Genomic DNA, 7,449 nt, shown 5'->3' with positions numbered 1-7,449 from the left:
AGCATATAAATTGATTTATTTTAAAAAATAGGGTTGGTAGGGAAAACAAAAGGCATAGCTCAAATAAAAGACTGAACTTCATAACTGGAGAATCTAGAAAGAGAAGAGCAAACTACACACAAAGCAAGGAGATGGAAAGAAATATAGATTATAGTGGAGATATATAAATTAGAGAATAAAAAATAATAGAATCAACAAACCCAAAATTGATTATTTGGAAAGATAAAAAAAAATAATATTGAGAAACCTTTAGCTAGACTAAAAAAAAGAAAAAGAGAGAGGACACAAATAACTAGAAATTAAAAAAAGAAAACTGCCTACACTGACCCTAACAGAAATGGACTCTATGAATCACCAATAACTGTTTAAAAGATGGAACCAGTAAGCCAAAACCTCCCAACAAAGAAAATTCCAGGATCAGATGGCTTCCCTGGTAAATTTTACCAAACTTTCCAAGAAGAATTAACACTAATCCTGTGCTTCTGAAGAATAAAGAGAAGACCACTCTAATTAATTTTTAAATGTATTTTTTATTGAAGTATAGCATTCACTCATGAACATACATAAACAAAATAAATATATAGTAATAGATGTGAACTCACAAAATAACCATGCCTAACATCATACAGGGGTCCCATACATTATCCTACCACCACCATTTGGCTTTGTTGTGAAACATTTGTTACAAACTATGCAAGAGCATCATCAAGATATTACTAACTATAGTCCCTATCTTACATTTGGCATGTTTTTTCCCCAGCACACCCTATTATTTCATTAATATATTTTTATTAAAGAGGTGAACTTACAAAAAAAATGCTTGTGTGCAAAACTCCCATACAACACCCCTTCATCAACACACCATGCCTTTGTGAAATAGTTATTACAAATTATGAGATAATATCAGACAATTACAATCAACAATGGTCCATAGTGTACATTTGACACACTTTTTCCATATCCCCCATTATCAATACAGTACATCTTTGGCCTTGATGCAAGAATATTACAGCATTGCTGTTAACAGTCCATATGTCACACTAATTTTATTTTTCCCATGTTTCCCCATATTCCCACCACCATGCAATAGTGATGTACATCTGCTCTACCTCATGGAAGTACACTCTTGCATCTGTACCATCAACCACATCCTCATCCACCTCTGGGTTCACTGTGTTATTCAGTCCCTAGTTAATTTTATGAGGCTAACATCACCCTAAGTACAAAGTCAGATACTATAAGATTCTACAAAAAATGAAATTTACAGCCCAATTTCCCTTATAAATATAGATTCAAAAATCCTTAAAATAATAGCAAATTCAATCTAATAGTACATTAAAAGAAATATACACTATGATAAAGTGGTTTTTATACCAAAGGTATAAAAGGTGCAAAGGCGGTTCAAGATAAGAAAAACAAATAATGTAAAGCAACATATTAATAGAATGAAGGGTAGAAAACAAATGATCAGCTCAACTGATGCAGAAAAGGCATTCAACATATTGGAGCACCCTTTCTTAATAAAAATAATAGACATGTAGGAATAGAAGGAGATATCCTCATTATGATAAAGGATATACATGAAAAACCTATAATGAACATCATAAAAAATGGTTGAAGACTGAAAGAAATCTCTGTAATCAGAAACAAGAAAAGCATGCCAATTGTTACCACTGTTATTCAATTTTATTCTAGTTCTAGAAAGCAATTAGGCAAATAAAAGTCATCTAAATAGGAAAGGAGAAGTAAATTTTTGAAGATGGCATGATCATATATATGTATAAACTTGATAAATTCAGAGCAAAACTATTAGAGCAAATAAACTAGTTCAGCCAAGTGGTAAGATAGAGATCAGCATGCAAAAATCAGTATCACCTCTATACACCAGTAATGAACAATTTGAAGAAAAACCAAGGAAAAAATTGTTTACTGTTATGAAACATTTGTAAACAAAATCAAAGAAGACCTAAGTAAATGGAAGGAAATTTCATGTTCATGGATTGGGAGACTAAATATTAAGTTGTTGATTCTACCCAAAGTGATATATATATAATCAGTGAAATCCCAATTACAATTCCAACCACATTCTTTGCAGAGAAGGAGTAAGCACTCATCAAAATTATATGGAAGGATACAGTGCCCCCAATAACCAAAATAATCTTGAAAAAGAAGAAAGAAGATGGAAGACTCACATTTCCTATTTTAAAACTTGTTATAGAGGAATAGCAACCCAAACAGCATGATACTGACACAATTGCAGACATAAAGACCAATGGAACAGAACTGAGAGTTCAGAAACAGACCCTCACGTCCATAGCCAATTAATTTTTGACAAATGCTCTGAGTTAACTGAATTGGGACTAAGTAATATCTTCAACAAATTGTGCTGGGAAAACTGAATATTCATATGCATTAGAATATAGGAAGATTCCTACCTCACAACTTATGGAAAAATTAAATGAAATGGTATCAAATAATATAAGAACCAAGACAATAAAACTCCTACAAGAATACATAGGAATTCATTCTTAGTTCACTCTTTGGTTATGGTTTCTCAGACTTTCCACCAAAAGCACAAGCAATGAAAGGAAAAATAGATAAATGGGACTTCATCAAAATTAAAAACTTTTTTTTGCACAAAAGGACTCTATCATGAAAGGAAAAAGACAACTTACTAAATAAGACAAAATATTTGGAAATCACACATCTGATGTGGTTTTAACATCCAGAATATACAAAGAAAACCTACAACTTAACACAAAAGACAATGCAACGAAAAAAATAGGCAAAAGACTGGAATAGGCCTTTATCCAAACACGATATACAAATAGCCAAATGCATATTAAAAGTTGCTCAACATATTTAGCAAATGGGAAATATAAATCAAAACCACAATAAGATAACATTTCACATACACTGGAATGTTTACTATTAAAAAAAAAAAGCCACAAGTATTGGAGAAGATGCTGAGAATAGGAAAATTCACTTTTTGATGGTGGGAATATGGAATAATGTATTTTTGTGGAAAACAAATTGGCAATTACTCAGAAAGTAAAGTATAGAAATGTCATTTGATTCAGCAAATCCACTTGTAGGTATACACCCCAAATAACTGAAAGCAGGGACTCAAACAGATATTTGTCCTCCAATATTCATAATATCATCATTCACAGTAGCCAAAATTGGAGGCAGACCAAGCATCTAACAACAAAAGAATGGATGAACAATATATGGAATATTTATACAATGAAATATTATTCAGCCCTGAAAAAGAATGAAGTTCTGATACACCCAACATCATGGATCTTGAAGGCATCATGTTAAGTGAAACAGGCCATACACAAAATGATATATATTGTATGATCTCACTTAAATGACATAATTAAAATAAGCAAATTCATAGAGTCAGAAAGTTGATATGGTTTACCAGTGGTTAACTGTAGCAAAATTTCTTTTCAGGGTGATGTAAAGTTTGGTAAAGGTCATGATGATAATGTGACATTTTAAATGTAACTAACTCCATGAATTATTTATTTGAAAATGTTTAAAAGGGAAAATTCTAGGTTGTGTATATGTTACCAGAATAAAATAGAAGAAAAAAAACAAAACAAAAACAACAACAACAACAAAAAACAACGCACAAACACAGGACTGTACAACAAGGGAAACCTAATGCAAGTATGGATTATAGTTAAAAGTACAATTATAATATATTATTTCATCAATTTTAACAAAGTTGTTACACTCATTAGAAGTGTTAATAATGGAGCATTATATATGGTAATTCTGTATTTTCTGTTTCTTTTTTGTGTATTTCTATAACTTCTCTAATAAAATTATTTAAAAATAACCTTTATCAATTACTTATAACACACAGGGGAAAGGGTACATGCACACATTTTTCTTATTTTTTATAAAGTTGTCTTTTAATATTATTTTACTTTTGCTTCAAATTTTTAATTCATTTAATTCTAGATCCAATAATCCTATTCCTGTATGTCTATCAAAGGTAAGTAAATATGTCAGAATGCTCAGAATAGATATGTGAATATGATAATTATCCCTTCCTTCAAATGTAAAGGAATGCCAAGAAAGGCTCCATTGACTGGTCCCCAGAGGGGACTTAAGGGGTGGTCAGAACATGTGGGTTTTCTAGGCAATTAGAAGGAGTTTGGCTTTAAATGGTAGTACACATCATTGACTTAGGTTTAAATACTGTTAGTAATGGAAGAGTTCTTAGGATAGCAGATTCTACATATATGTTGAAATTTGAGCCAAGAAGATTTTCTGATGTGGGGTGTGAAAGAAAATGGGAACCCAAGAGGGGGCAGCTTAGTGACTCTTGTTTTGTGGCTTAGCAGTAGGCCTGAAGATCTCTTTGCTTTGAACAACATGTTTCTCCCTACCCCCAAAAAGGGAACAAAAGGGGAGAGGACTTCCAGAGAACTGTTTGCTGTGCAAATCCCACCCTCTCCCTTCCTGACTGCACTCAAAGATACTCCAGGTACACCTGCATTTAGAAGTTTTTCAGTGTCACCAGATTTTATCTAGGTTCTTGGCTATGCTGCAGAAATGAATTTCAAGAGCATGCAGGGTGAGTTAGGTCAGTAATTTATTAAGATAGGGAAGGAAGAGAAATGGGAGAAAATAACAGAAAATAACAGCAAGGGTCCCAGACAGAGAGGAAAGGGGTGAAAAGGGATAAAGAGGGCTGATTTACAAGCTACAATTCCCATTATAGATTATAAATCCTCAGGGTTACTTGTGTGGCCAAATGGCAGAGGAAAAATGGTGATGGCGGCACACAGAAGGCAAGGAACAGGTCCAGAGGCAAGAGAGCAGGGCAAGAGCATCCTCAGGCCTTGTAGTTTGCTTTTAAACTGTTAATTATTCCACCCCTTTGCTAATGGCAGGGGAGGGGTTCTATCTGTTTGCTGTTTTGATTGATTACCCCACTCATCAATCCCTTAGTGAGGACCCAATGATAAAGTCTCAAGGGAACATCCCAGGCTTTTCTGTGCATCCAGAAGAAGTTTTTGTTCTGGATAGCAGAATCCTGGGGGTGAGGGTCTTCTGGCAGCCATCATGGGGGTTACTGATGTCCATGTGGACTCTGCCAGGTTTCAGATCCATCTATTAATTCCCTATCTTATTAGCCTGTTTCATCTTATTAGTAAAGTTTTACACCTTTAATCTTAAAGGAGTGCTAAAGCAAGATGATCTTTCTTCTGTAGCCACTTCCTGCTGGTTAGGGGCTGAAGTTCCTACCTGACAAGGTGTAGAACACTGTTATTTTAATTGGAGGAAGACAGTTCTGGCATCCTGTATGAAGCTGGATGAAGTCCCCATATGGGTAACAAGATGTTGATTCTGGAAGAAATAAACTTCATTAGAATTTTGAAAATATATTCCCACTAAGAAATAATGGACAATAGAAATAGAAAAGGTTAGGCATTTGCAAAAATCTTTTGCATTTTCTCAAAGTTGATGGGAAATTATATTCTTTCTTCAGTAGGATATTAAGAAGTATTGCCCTTTTTAGTTAAGGTACAGGAGATGAATACAGACAAGGTGTTTTTAAAGGGAAGTTTGGTTTATTCTCCCTCTAGCAAGCAGGCATTTAGGCTAGAACGAGAGGAAACAGTTGACTTTGACACAGATACTACTTAGGTAGCTTTCTTGAAGAGATATTTCAGGCTATCCAATGACTGCACTCGTGTCCCTTCAGGTGCTTTTGATGAACTGGCACTTTCTTGGGCAGCTGGCTTTATTCAGGATTAGTGCACCAAATTGGAAGTTCCTTTAACTTTAATAAGGGCAAGGAGGGAGACCTGGATTAAGCATGTTTATTAATTACATAGAAAATGATGTTTAATGTTCTTCTGCACATGATTTAGAACAGAAAAGATAACACTATAATCATCGGGCATATATCTAGAACAGGATAAAGGTACAGTACTTAATACTAATTAATGTACTACTCAATGCATGTTTCTCTTTGAGCTGCAATTAATAGATTTAAGTTTCAGGTTTGCTGTAACTTACATGTTATCTCTCCATGGGAGCAGACCATAATTCCAATTTGTATTTAAGTTCTACTTACAATACTCTGGTGATCATGGCTCCACTTCTTTTGTCCTTTACACAGTGAGCAAGCCGCAGCACTGTTGATCCTAGAGAGAAGCCAAGTAGGTAGTTTCCAGTATTTTACCAGCCTGGTGCATATCGCTCTTTGGCACTATGAAACAGTGCCAGTCTGGAGGTGATATTCATTGTACATTTGACTATATTGAGCCTCTGAGCTGCTTTAGGGGTTTGAAACTGCAACATAGTTTCCATCAACTTCAGGAGAACAACCAGAGATGTTATGCTCAATAAAGAGACTCCTTCATTGTTTTAGGGGTCAGTGACCAATGTGGTCAATAACTCATATGGAGAGGCAACCTGCAATGTATTCAAGGCCTGGTTTGAATGCACAAGAGAGTTTGACTCTGCTGAAGTCTATCTCTTGAATTTTATATACCTTTTAAACATTTCCAATGCAATGTTACATATCAAATGACTTTGCTTACTTCTAGACTTTTACCATGAAGACATTAGCAGACATTTTATCTTAGCAGTAGAGGCAAATTATTTTTTCCATTTTTAAAATGAAAACTGAAGATTCCCAGTGGAATCAAGGTAACTTTTCATTACCACCACTTGAATATGTACATTGAGGTGACTTTCAGACAGGCTTCATTGCTATGAAGTTACTTTTTGCCATTAATACCAGTCTAGGTTTTTAGTTAATAATGGCTTCTTAGAACTAGAGCCATTTAAATGTTTCAATTTGGAAGATGCTTTCACAAACTCTTTATAACTGACCACAACTACAGACTGGCTAATTTACCTTAGATTACAATTAGCAATCAATGGAATTTACTTTATCCATTTAAGAGAGGGCAGCCCTACATTTCTTTAACTTAATTTCATCAGATATGAATTTAGAATTTTCATCATTTGTTAATTTGGTATTATTCTGATGTATGAATTTATACACTAAGCAAATAGGCAGACATAAATATTTTGACACAGAAACACAGTTTAGTTACCTAAAACTTCCATTTTTTTTACAAAACAAGTTCAACTGTAAAACAACATTTGAAAGATCTCCTGGAAGGTTTTTTTTTTTTTAATTTGCACCATGACCATGCAGTTTTGCATAGAATTTTGTTTCTTAACTAATGGCTTATAAACAAAATATTTCCAATGCTTTAATACAATTTTCCTTTGCTTCAGAACTTAAATATTTTACTTTGCTTTAGCAGACTTTGGATAAGTAAGACTAATTCTATGTATATTCAATGAAGCTATTGAAGCCTCAGGGAAGCTGGTTTCTCTCATGAGTTGATACTTTTAGGAATCCCAACAGTCAAGGCAGGAGGCCTCTTTCACTTTCCAGTCCTC

This window comes from Dasypus novemcinctus, chromosome 22 (genome assembly GCF_030445035.2).
Source record: "Dasypus novemcinctus isolate mDasNov1 chromosome 22, mDasNov1.1.hap2, whole genome shotgun sequence".
Taxonomy (NCBI): Eukaryota; Metazoa; Chordata; class Mammalia; order Cingulata; family Dasypodidae; genus Dasypus; species Dasypus novemcinctus.
The sequence above is the reverse complement of the archived record's forward strand: the minus strand, read 5'-3'. Positions refer to the sequence as shown.